Below are 14,085 nucleotides of genomic sequence, written 5' to 3' on the forward strand. Positions count from 1 at the left end.
ATAGGAACACTGGACCTCATGCAAAAGATCTTTTCTTTCATTTTCTTACCTGTATTTGCAGAAGGCTACATTAAGTTCGGACAATGAGGAAAACTATGCTGGCATGGGGTGCGCTGGAGTGTAGTGCGCCAAATCTATTATGAGTTGCACGTCTCATTTGGGTTATCTCTGAGGCTTCTAAGCATAAAATATGAAATGTGTGCCAGCCTTAAGCCTGTATAAGTTTCAGCTAGAATTTACAACAATTCCTGATGTAAATGATAGTAAATGTGATGGGTCAGGAGTGGCCACGCCCCTTAAAGGGATATTTCAAATATTTTCTATTGATGACCTATCCGTAAGATCGGTCAACAACAATTGATCATGGGGGTCTGCCACTCAAGATTCTCACCAATCAGCTGTTCCTCCGCACCACCGGACTTAAATGATTTCAGCTATAATTTATAGCAGTTTCTGACATAGATTATAGTAAATCTGATGGGTTGAAAGTGTCCACGCCCCTAATGCTAAGCCCCACCCACTTTTCAAAAACATTTTGGCAAAAACCCTGAAAAAAATTGCCATTTTTGGTCCTTTAGCCAACATTGCAGGCTTTTGATGGCAGAATTATGGCTCAAGAGGGGTAATACACATGTTCTTATGTAGGGCTTTTCATATTTTACTGTTCACCAACAGCAAACATCTGGGTGCAGCCTTTTTTATTTTGTTGCAAAAACTAAATAAATGCATCAAAACCATCAAAAACGTAGAATTGTGAAAAAAATGACTGTGTGACACCAGCCTAAATGTAACTCATCGCTATAAGGTTCATGGCTCCTATGATGATGATAAGTGACAGATTGCAAGGGAAGGAAGTGTTGTCATAGGCACACAGACAAAGAAGCTCTTCTTACCTGTAACATTAATTGCTCATAAACCGGCATTGGATGGAAGCATTAAAAATACATTTTTGGGGGCGTTATAGATTTTCTGGTAGGTTATTGAACCTATTCTATGTTCTTGTGACTATTGTTCTGTTCATATCTGCTACTTACATCCCCGTCGAATGTCTATTTTCAGAAATGCTAAGAATAGCTATCATGGTGCTCATGAATGAGCCGCTGACCGCTGATTTATATCATGTAGATTATTATGTCATGTGGCGGAGAGGGGAGAGGGCATCCGGACATCACCCCTATTGTGACTTCTAGATTAGATTCCACTAATAAAATGATAAATTCTGTCTATACGTGGCCTCGTTTAATGGAATCAGTACAACGAGGGTCAATTAGAGCACTATCTGTGTCATAGGTCTCAGGGATACACAATTTCCTCTCTCTGACAGATATGAGAGGGTATTAATATATTTCACTTATCTTTACTGAGGTTATATATCAGAGGAACCAAACTGTATCAAATCACATAAACACACCTGAGCTTCATGGAAATACTGAAATAGATAAATCCATGATGATAGATAGATAGATACGAGATAGATAGATAGATAGATACGAGATAGATAGATATGAGATAGATAGATAGATATGAGATAGATATTAGATAGATAGATAGATAGATAGATGATAGATAGATATGAGATAGATAGATGGATAAATATGTGATTGATAGATAGATAGATGGATGGATTATCCTCCTTACTTAGCTCCGCTTCCCTTTCTTCTTGATAACCAGCAAGCAGTAGACGATGAGACATGTAGAAGTAACCTATGACAGCAGGATCAGACTTCAGATGGTTGGCATGTATTTCGTTCCTGTGTAGATTAATTATGATAAACTTTTCAAAACTTTGGCTTCGCTAGTTTTTTCCAATTTTGGGCAAAAAGTTTGGTTCGATCCAAATTAGTTTTGACCGAACTTGAACTTCAGCAATACTCCTAAAACTGGTGTATATCAGAAGAAGAAGGAAGAAAGAAGAAGTAAGAAGAAGAAAAAAGAAGTATAGAGAAGGAGGAGAAAGAGAATAAGAAGAAGAAGAAGCAGGAGGAGGAGGAAAGAACAAGGAAGAAGAAGGAATAAGAAGAAAGAAAAGGAAGACGGAGGAAGAAAAAGAAGGTAGAAAAAGAAAAAGGAAGAAGGTTTAAGAAAGAAAAAGAGAAGGAAGAAAGAGAAGAAGGAAGAGGGAGGAAGAAGAATAAGAAGAAAGACAAAGAGAAGCCATTGTAGTGGGCATGGCCGAGATGAACCACCTGAGATTTTGGTTCGTTCTGACACAAACCTTTAGCAAAGTTTGAACCAAATCAGGGTTTGACTGTTTCGGTTTGCTCAACACTAACGGAGACGTACAGACCTGCAACAAAATGCTAGAAGTTTTGTAATCAAATACTTTTGCAATGTAGTTTCACTTATCTACATACATTGGAACAATAGTGTTGTAAACTGACAGATATCCTTTATCAGGACCAGAGGCGTAACTTGAAGCTCCCGGGCCCCGATGCAAAACTCATAACAGGGCCTCCAACTATAATGCTTTATTCCTAGTACTGGGCTCCCTATATGGAGAAGAGAGACCTTATGGGCCTCCTAAGGCTCCTGGGCCCGGGTGCAACCGCATCCCCTGCATCCTCTATAGTTACACCCCTGATCAGGACCTTTGTGATCTGATAATCCTACGGAGAAACAAGCAGCTGCTGGTCACTTCTAAAGACTGCAGATTTCTTAGTAGACAGTCAGATTGGCCAGAGAAATCTACAATATTTTGCTCCCAATGTTGGCCATTGAGGAAGTATTTGCATGTCTGATCTTCCTTTTCCTGGTTACACCAACCTTACTAATATGTTGGTCCTGTATAAGTGCAGGATAATCATAACAGCGAAGTTCAATTCCATTTTACGCTTCTGTAATACAGACGCCAACTCTGCTCTCATAAGGGTTATTGGGCAAGAAAAGCCAACCTAATTACCCAGCGGTGCCACTGAGCCCCGTCCGGCCCTCCTGGTGTGACTATAATATCTGCACAAAAAGTCCGCTCTCACCTGAGCATTAGTTCCTATGGTTACCCAAGCAACAATTCCACCCTTGTATTACAAATGCATCTTTACACGAGACAATGTTCTTATGAGGTTTGCATCTGATGTGGTAGTAATCAGAGCCGGGATGCAGAGTAGGCAACGGCCTAGAGTGTCACCTTGCCAAGGGGGGGGGGCACAATGTTACAGGTGAAATATCAGTGATGGGCAGCAAAATGTGATCATAAGTATGCAACCATATATCCTATCCAATGGGAAATCATTGCATGTGACAATAGGGTGGCCCTTATATAGACATTGCAGGGAGGCCAAGGAGTTTTAAGCCGGGCCAGAATTCCTCCAGCCCTGTGACACATAGGGCAGGGCTCCCTGATGATGAACCTGACAGACTTGTGTCTGGATATTGTCTTAAATCATAATCCTATTGTTTCCTGTTCACTAACCTGTAACACTTCCCAGGCTGAGAGGTCAACGCTATGATACATTGTATCTCTGCATGATGTGTGAATATAACATAGTAACATATTACAGGCAGGTGTGGAAAAATGCTGTGAAGTTAATAGTTTACTTTTGTCAAGCAACAAAATGCAAAGTGAATGTACAAAAAAGAAATGTAAATCGCATCAATATTTGGTGCGATCGCCTTTGTCTTCACAGCAGCATCAGTTTTTCTAGATACACTTGTACACAGTTTTTGAAGGAACTCGGCAAGGAGGTTGTTCCAAACATCTTGGAGAGCTAAGCACAGATCTTCTGTGGATGTCGGCTTACTCAAATCCTTCTGTCTCTTCATGTAATCCCAGGCAGACTGATGATGAGATAAGGGGTCTGTGGGGCCGTATCATCACTTCCAGGACTCCTTGTTCTTCTTTACACTGAAGATAGTTCCTAATGACATTGGCTGGATGTTTGGGGTTGTTGTCCTGCTGTAGAATAAATGTGGAGCCAATCAGATGTCTTCTATTTTTGAAAAAAATACTTACTCCATAGAACTTTTTCCTACCTGCCTAAAACTTTTGCACAGTACTATAGTAACTTAGTGTGTAAGGCCAAAAAAAAAGACATATGTCCATCCAGTTCAGACTATTATCCTGCAATGCTGATCCAGAAAGAGGAAAAACCCCTGATGAGGTAGAAGCCAATTTTCCTCATTTTAGGGGGAAAAAAATTCTCCCAGGTTCCAGTCTGGCTATCAGAATAATCCCCGGACCCTTCTGTAGTAATCAGTGATGTAACATGTAATATTGTGTTGCTCAGGAAAGGCCTCCAGACCCCTCTTGTACTCTTTTATCGAGTTCCCCATCACCATGTCCTCAGGCAGAGAGAGCTCCAGAGTTTCACTGCTCTTCCGTAAAGAACCCCCTTCTGTGTCAGTGAAGAAACCTTCTAGACATAGAGGGTGCTCCCCTGTTACACTCACAGTCCTGGGTATAAATAGATGATGGGAGAGATCTCTGTATTGTCCCCTGATATATTTATACATAGTTATTAGTTCACCCCTTAGATGGCTTTATTACAAAATAAATAACCCCAATTTTGATAACCTCTCTGGGTATTGTAGTCCGCCCATTCCATTTATTACTTTAGTTGCCCACCTTTGAACCCGCTCAAGCTCTGATATGTCCTTCTTGAGTACCGGTGCCCAAAACTGTCCACAACATTCCATGTGTGGTCTGACCAGTGACTTGTAGAGGAAGAACAATGTTCTCTTCATGTGCCCCTAGACCTCTTTTGATGCACCATGTGATCCTAATTGCCTTGGCAGCAGCTGCCTGACACTAGTTGTTCCAGTTAAGCTTACAGTTAACTAAAATCCCCTAGTCCTTTCCCATGTCAGTGCTCCCCAGTGGTTTCCCATTTAGTGTGTAATGGTGACATGTATTTCCTCTGCCCATGTGCAGAACCTTACATTTATCAGTGTTAAACCTAATCTGTCACTTTTCTGCCACGAATTTATCCAGATCCTCTTGCAACCGCCTTCGTCCTCTCGTGTTAATTTCTTTACATAGTTTTGTATCATCTGCAAATAAAGATATTTTACTATGCAATCCTTCTATCCTTTTTCGATATTGGCACCACATTTGCTATATAGTTACTGTAAGTGCAAATTAATATAGGGGCATTGAGTGTGGTTGGTCCAGCTATGGCAAACACTAAAACCACACAATCATAGTATCATTTGATTGAACATTCAGCTACATATTGTTAGAGCATTAATTTCGCTATGAATATATAGCTGGAAAACCTCACATGGAGATCCACAAACAGAACACTGTAGATTACTTTGAAAACGGGAGACTGTGGAGTTTAGCCCAGAGAGACAATATAACAGGTAAACTATTAAAAACAGGCGCAAAACTACAACAGCTTTCGTTTAAAAAGTACAATAAGGCGCAAAATAAGAGCTGGATGCCAAGCTCACATTATGCCACCACGCAGCACCAAGATATGTCATACATTGTCCGTATTATAGTCATACTAACCCAAATAATGTCATTATAGCCTTCATGTAGAGGTACCTTTACATGGAGCAGCTATTGTTTAGATAGAAGAGTCATTGAAGCGAATGAAGGACCATCATACGTTTACTTTTACACAGCGATTGTTCATTGGTAGAGATGAGCGAGTATACTCGCTAAGGCACATTACTCGATCAAGTAGTGCCTTAGCCGAGTTTCTCCCCGCTCGTCTCCAAAGATTCGGGGGGCGGAGAGCGGCGGGGGAGAGCGGGGAGGAACGGAGGGGAGATCTCTTTCTCCCTCTCTCCCCCCCGCTCCCCGCTGCAACTCACCTGTCACCCGCGCCAGCCCCCGAATCTTTAGAGACGAGCTGGGAGATATTCGGCTAAGGCACTACTCGCTCGAGTAATGTGCCTTAGCGAGTATACTCGCTCATCTCTATTCATTAGTTGTTTGCTGAGATATGGTTTGTAGGGGATCTCCGTGTAAATTTGTTCACAAGTCCTTGATATACATGGACTGTGAATTCACACCAGACGACTGATCAACCAACAATAACTTTTTTGATAAGCTGATATGAAACAACTAGCAACTTATTGCTCGTCACCCTGTTGTCGACCATGTTTTCACCGAATGAGTATTCTTTATATTCACTCTTTTAAGCGATCGCAAGTTGTCCCACGTAAAGGTACCTTTACAGTGCCATACAGCACAAGAAACAGTGTCATACAAGTCAGAAATGATGGGTTCATGCAATGTCAGATAATGAAATAATGTCATTATCGAGTGTCCATGTAACATTGTAACAATAAATAATAGGTTCATACCCTGCACAAGTAATATTATTACATGGTGTCCATTTTACAGTGCCATACAATGCAGAAATAACACATTCATACTCTGCCCAAGTGATGTCATTATTTAGTGTCCATGTTACAATTATTTAGTGTCCAAGTAATAGTGCCATACAACATAGACATTATAGGTTCATATGGTGCAAACATAATATCATTATATAGTCTCCTTATTACAGTGCCATGCAACACAGAAATGATAGGTTCATACAGTGTCAAATAATGTCATTATCTAGTGTCCATGTTACAGCTTTACAACTATACATAATAGGTTCATACCCTGCACAAGTAATAGCATTATATGGTGTCCATTTTACAGTGCCATACAATACAGAAATAATAGTTTAGTGTCCACATTACAATGACATACCATGCAGAAACTATAGGTTCATAGTGTCCAAATAATGTCCTTATTTATGATCCATGTTACAGTGCCAAACAGTACAAGTAATAGTTCCATACAGCACATGCACAAGTATAAGTGCCATACAGCGCATAAAAAATAAATTCATACCATGCACAAGTAATGTCACTTTACAGAGTCCACGTTACAATGTCATACAACCCAGAAATGATAGGTTCATACTGAGCCCAAATAATATATTACAGTACCATGCTGCAAAAGAAGTAATGCCATACAGCGCATAAATGATAGGTTCATGCAGTGCCCAAGTAACAGCGTCTAATTGTACATTAGTAATACTTTAATTCAGTGTGTAAGAAAGAGCGCCATACAATATCTAAATCATACAGACAGAATTACATAGTTCTCAAGTAACCGTGCAACATCATTTTTTTAAACAGTGCCTAATGTTACCTTCATACAACACCTATGAAATAATGCTGCTACACTGCATGCATCATAGTGTTATAGGGTGCACAAGTAATAGTGCCATATATTACTCCAATTGCATAGTGAACCCCTACTGGGATTTGTCCTAAGGGACTGGCAGAGGCCCCATAATGAAGGAACGCCCCCAGCTCTGTCCCCATCCTGAGTCAGGAGGACCCTGCACTTGGTCGTTCCATTGGTGCCTTTCCATCCCTTGAGAGATGGTACAAGAGAAGTGAGACCTGTACTAATGGACCACCCCTGCCCACCCCATAACAGCCGCATGGGCATTCCCAATGGATCACACACAGTAACCGCTATGCCACCGCACCTGGTAATATTCATGCCCTCTTTCATCCATTCCACATGCTGCAATAGACCAACTGGCACACTGCAATTATCGCCCGCCATGAGGCGCCTGACTACAGCTATTACGTTGTGTTCTGGGTTTCCTGTAAAATGATTTACTTTACACAGGTTCAGACAAACAAGAATGTCGCGCCATATAAACCGGAGCTGTCAGATTACCCAGCACAAGTTCAGACAAGGGGTCAACCTACACAAACTAGTGCTGTCCCGGCCTGCCCCAGTAATTGGGGGGACTGATATATCGTCTCTGCCAGTAGGAAGCAAAGAAGTAGAAGACTATGAGATCGTCTCAACTGCAGCTGGAGATTGCAGAACGAAGGAGAAGCCTGAGGGACTTTAACATGGGACGTACCGCAAGCCGCGGTACATTCCACACTAGAATGATAAGGCTACCTGCGGACCTTGATACAGAGTTGAAAATGGCTTAAGACCTGCAGTTTAGACCTGCGGATTTTGGTGTGGAATTCTGCAGCTACGGATGTGGCTGCGTTCTGCGGCGTAACTCCGTCCTGTGTAAAAGGTCCCGAGAAGCCTGGAACGTGAGCAGGTGCTGTGTGTCATGTATACGGTCACAGACAGTTCTCTACACTGCCCCCTAGTGCTGGAGCTTGTTGGTATTTTCTTTGTTACATGGAGCCAATCTATGGCTCTCCCAGTATATTGGGGGCTCTCAGGGTTGCTGTTATTTCAGACCCTACACACAGTAAATATAGACCTAGGGCAGACCCCCGAAATAAATTCAGGTCTCAGACCCCTTAAATACTGAGTCAAATCAGACCCCCAACATAAATTCAGATCCCAAACCTTCTAAATGCAGACCAAGACTTTCTAAATTAAAACTCTGTACCCCTAAATACAGATCTAAACCAGATCTTCTAAATATATTCACACCACAGACCACCTAAACACTCAAGGAAGACCCCTAAACTAATACGGACCCAAAACTAGACCCCATAAGCTTAGGTCATGTTCACATGAGGCAGATTTGCTGCGGATTTCCTACATGGAAACTCCACAGGATTTACTGTAGCAGCAACATTTTCAAAATCTCATCCCCACGCCGCCGTAAAAATCCACATGAGTCAGTGGACAAACACGCTTTCCCCTGCGTGATGTATCTGCGGATGAACGAGTCTGTTGGGGTTGATTTGTCCATGTGTCTGCACATATTACTGTAGTATTGCGCACGCAGGGCCAGTTCACACGCACGCGTGACACACCCTTTCCGTGGATTTAATGGCTATTTTAGCCTAATGAGGTCCAGATGTGTTCTTCATAAATACCCGTGCAAACACGGTCGTGTGAAGAAGCCCTAAATCAGTGCAGAAATTGACCGGATATCAGCGGATTCACTGCAAATTCCTGCCATTCACAAGAGGTTGAAATCTGCACCCACATCTGCAGCAAATCCACTACAGTAGCTGCGGATCTGCTTCAGTGCATTGAATGGCGCTGCTAAGTAGTCCGTCCATTATAACAGGTGGGCTGCTGTCAGCATTAAGTGGCATCTTTCAGCCTCACACTGCGGGAATGACAGGGGAGGTAAGTAAAACACGTCCACCCCCGGACTCAGCGACTCACCTACGTTTAGTCCATAAGCTTATCTCATAGGGCTAAATGTAGGTGACGGATTCCCTTTAAGTACCTGTCAGTCATCCCAATGATTGTTGTTCCTCTGATATACACAAGCGCTATAATCATTCAGTGAATGGAGGCGGAGCGGGCCTTTGATCGTTTTCGCCGCTCGTTTCCATTTACAGAAAACAGGCAGCCATTCATAGATGAACGATTGCCTGATAACACGGGACGATCGTTGTTTGATTTTTTTATGCCTGGATAAGCTTAACGATGAATGATGAGAGAGTGAACTATCATTCAGTGATTGGCAGTGCTTACACTGAGCGACTATCATTCAGATTCCTGCCATACCGCATTACGCTGAATGGTAATTGTTCAGTGTAAATGGTCCCTTCCACTTGGCGGTCAGCTTTCTCCTCCACCTCTTTGCTGCTTTACTCTGTGACTTGAGGCCCTGCAGAGTCATGTGACTATGGCTGTAGAGGTCCTTCTGCAGGTCTTATTGTGCTCTTATGAGATTTAATTGTGGTTTTTGCCATGAATCACAGCAGAAACCATGACAAATCTGCTTTGTGCATCAAGTCTTAGGGCCAGGGTCCATTTGACCTAGCAGATTTGTAGTGGCATTTGAGGAGTGTGGGCAGCTTTGGGCGCCCAGGTGGTCACCAGAGCACCCATATTATAATCCACCATTGGCTCTTTATATAACATTTCACCAGTTCTCTACCCCCTCGTTTGCTACCAATGTAGTTTCCATATAGAGGGTGCTAGGCCGACTTTCTCCAAGGGTCCAATGTCAGCCATTGGGTCTGTTTCAATACTGCATTGATAAATCCATTATGTAGATGCCAAATTCTGCTATTTCTTCTTTTTATCTGTTTCTGTAAAAACTGTTGACCCACAGCGGTCAGTACTCCACTTTTCTAGAGCCCTGCGCAGCAAATATACCACTGCATAATAAATGAGTATTGCCATTCAGGACTCAGGAAAAAGTCTATGGCGACATTCCCTATTGGATGGGTATATTGCTTGCCACCCAGCTTTCCCAAAAACGGGAGGGTTCGGCAAGATATTAGATTGTTGGCTCCCAATCCCACATACATTTCCACAGAGCAGTAGAACTTGTGGCTCTCTAGCTGTTGCAAAACTACAACTCCCAGCATGCTCTTGCAACAGCTGAAGAGCCACAAATCAGAGATAACTGCCAAAAACTGATAAAAGGGAGCGGCTGCCAAAAATTTCTACTTCTGATAATATTATAGGAGGGGGACAATTAGGTTGGCTGCAATATGCTGACCAATCTTATTGCCATCCCCACAGCAGATGCCTGAGATTGTCACTCACCTTAATTGGATATCACCACCATCAGAGCAGGCGAGACACCGAGACACCAGCACCGATGAATCAGATGCTGATTTGAATATATTACTCAGCTTATTATAACTCCGAAATCGGATGCAAGTAAAGCACAGTATTCTGAATAGTTAGAGTCACGTTGGCGATTTTTAAAATGGGACGGATAGTCTGAGCAACAAAAAGAATCACAGCATGTCTTATTTTGTTGCAATTTTGAGACAAAAATTGGTCATTGAAGTCTATAGGTGTGTTTGAGAAAAAAAAACGCACTTGCATCCTGCGATGAGCGATTTTGGTCTGTGATACGATTTGGTCACATGACCAGTTATTGTGTGATAAAAACGCTCATTTGAATATCTCAATACAAATCCATGGGGCTTGTGCTGTCTATATTGCATCTGTATAAAAAATGGACCGAAAATACGCCCTAAGAATATCATGTGTGATGCAGCCTATTGAATGGGTGTATAGAAGTCTCTCGGGTATGATGCTGTCTTCTAGGCAGATGTATCTAAGCCTCACATGTGTCATATTGTGTTGAGCGGCAGTATCTAAGCCATTCCCTTATATACAAAGCACCTCCATACGGAAGCTTCTCCTTAAAGGGCTGTGCCAAGATTGAAAGTTATTCCTTTTCCATCGGATCTGATCTGTGGGAATCCGACCATTTGGACCCCCACCGAGAACAGGATCCCTGAAGGTCCCCAGTTGAACGGAGTGACACAGCTGCTCCATTTATTTCAATGGGACTGTCGGAGATAGCCAAGTTCAAGTTTCATTGAAATAAATGAAGTGGCAGCATGCAGAAGCGACTGTCTATCTATTCATTGGGGGCAGGTGCGTAACTAAAGGCTCAAGGGCCCTGATGCAAAACGTGAGCTTCCGCCCCCCCTCTATCTGTATCTGTACCCGTACCCATACCTAAACCATGCTGCACAGAGACATAACTTGAAGCTTCTTGGCCCCAATGCAAAACCTGTAACAGGGCCCCCAACTATAATGCTTTATTCATAGTACTGGGCTCCCTATATGGAGAAGAGAGGCCTTATGGGTCCCCTAAGGCTCCTGGGCCCGGTGCAACCGCATCCCCTGCACCCTCTATAGTTACGCCCATGATTGGGGGATATTTGAGACCCCCTCTTGTGATCGGGGGAGGTCCTAGTGGTAGGATAGTTTTATCCCATATCTTGTGGAGTATACTATAGTGTCATTATCATAAACTCCGACTCCTGCATACCTTTATGAAGGAGTCGGAGTTTTCAAAAATAGTCCCAATTGAAGTGGGAAGTTCGGTTTAGCAACTCCGCAGCCTTTAATGGCTTGTGGAAGGGATTTTCTCAGGCTGCCTTTATCTTCTCTGAGCCCTTGTTGTGTCTCACACCCTGGAGCTGTTGCTGGCACAATTAGTTCAGTCCGGTTCCCGGCTCCAACTGTCTGCAAGTCCCAGAATTGCAATGCAAATGAGGCAGAGGCTGCATTGTCTTCCTGCTGCCCCATAGAGGTGCCTGCTGGCTGCACTGAGCAAACACAGACAGGGCTGAGATTCCAGGTTATTACAGGGCTCCGCTGGCCACCCCCTGCCTACCTGGCTGCAGCTGCACATGGGGGCAGACAGGCTGCCTCATATTCTGCGTACATACATATGTATAGTATGTGCAGCCTTGTTTTCCTAATGACTATTAGGCCGGTTTCACAAGAGTGTATTATCACGGGTGTATTTATTTGTGGATGGAGACGGATGGCAATTTGGATACAAAATTTTGCAATCCCACTGAAATACAACGCTATCTATAAAGCTTGTATTTACACAGGCGTGTGTGATATCAGTCCAAGAAACTTTGACTGATATTGCTCTTGTAAATCTGCGATTTTTCACTTGTGTAAAAATCGCATGTTCAAATAGTAAAAAAAGTAAACCGTATCGCACTTGCAGGAAAATTGCATTTATATGCAAGTGCAATGCGATTTTTTTTGGCTCTCATGGAAAATAATGGGAAATTCTGTTCCCGAATCACCCCAAAACAGAACATGCAGCAATTTGTTGATTGGTGCTAGCAAAGAATTGCTCATATAAATTAACCCATTGAGATAAATGGGTTATTTTCCTGTGCAAATTCCATCAATAACACCATCGGACAACACTTGTACCGGAAAACCGTCATGTAAACGCACGCTTACGCTCCGTTCACATCTACCTTCAGGGTTTCTGTTCTTCTATTCTGTCATAAGGGGAACAAACCTTTCCGTTTAATTTTCCATTGATTTCAATGGGGTTCTTAGGGCTCTCCGTTTGTCTCGGTCCATGATGTCTGTTCCGCCAGGTCTCCGTTTTTTGGCTTTTTTTATGGACACAGTAACATAGTCTGCTGCGATATTTTGTTCTGCGTTCTTTTATTTATTTGTCAATGAAGAACTGATGCGAATAGAGATGTTTTTTGTATCCATTATTCGTTCCGTTTAACAGGTCCGTTTCTTCTTCTGCGCACGCTCCAAAGGAGAGTAGAAAATAATTTTTACACTAAAAAAGGATGCCAAACTCATAAATGGAGGCCAATGTTTCTGTTTTTGGATGGAAATGCCTAAAAATTGTCACTTTGGATTCCATTTGTTTCAGTTTGGCATCCTGCTTCTTATCTGTATTTGGGATTGTAGACAGGTCTGTTTAAAAACAGAAACTCAAACACAGATGTGAAGGCAGCTTAGAAAGAACCCATTATCTTCAATGGACAACGTACATGTGCACTGCGGGATAGACAAAATGCAACATGTCCTATTTCTCCTGTGGAAAAAATCTATTTTCTTGGACCAATTTTGCACCCGTCCATATAAATACAGCCTTGGGGCTTATTCACATGTACGTATATCGGCCAGGTTTTCACGCCCGGCCGATATATGCTGCCCCTCTCTGCAAGGGGGGGGAGGTGGAACGGGGCAAGAGCTAGTGTGCTGTTTGCAAAAGGCGTCTTCACACAGGCGTGTTCCCGCAGCGTAAAAAAGCGCCACGGGCTGGGTACTTTTACTCTGGGCAGGAAGGCTAGTCCTGGAACTATCTTCCTGACCTGACTATGGCTGTTGCCATAGACTCCTATAGGAGCCAATGACGGCGGCCGGAGAAGGGAGGTGGGAGGGAGTTTAGCAGCATGACTGCTAAACTCCCTCCCCCTTCTCTACTCCTTTACGCCCCGCTGTTTGCAATGGGAGGCTGGGCACAACGGGTGGGGACTGTTTTCTGGCTGCGGATAATGGGCGGGAAGGGGGCAGGAGCTTAGCTCTGCCCCCTCCCATTGCAAACAGCTGGAGGGGAGGAGAGAGGAGGTGAGCTGGCGAGGGGAAGGAAGGGGGAGACAGCTTAGTCTTCCCCCGCCCGACGGCATATACGCCAAGCCCGTGCATCACATGGTAGCGTATATCGGTTCGCTCGGCCAATATATGCTCGTGTGAATAAGCCCTTAAAGGGGTATTCTGGTTACTATATATTACCTCAAGTTTTCACCCATGCACTAGATGAATGAAAGCTGATAAAATTAGTGGGGTCCGATCGCTAGGGCCCCCACAATCCCAAAAATGGGGGTCCTATTTTCCCCGTCCTCCTTGCAGCAACTCCTGCAGTGTGGAAGAGATTGAATGGAGTGGCGGTCAAGCTTGCGCAGTGCAGCTTCATTCATTTTCAA

The sequence above is a fragment of the Eleutherodactylus coqui genome, chromosome 5 (assembly GCF_035609145.1).
Source record: "Eleutherodactylus coqui strain aEleCoq1 chromosome 5, aEleCoq1.hap1, whole genome shotgun sequence".
Classification (NCBI taxonomy): domain Eukaryota; kingdom Metazoa; phylum Chordata; class Amphibia; order Anura; family Eleutherodactylidae; genus Eleutherodactylus; species Eleutherodactylus coqui.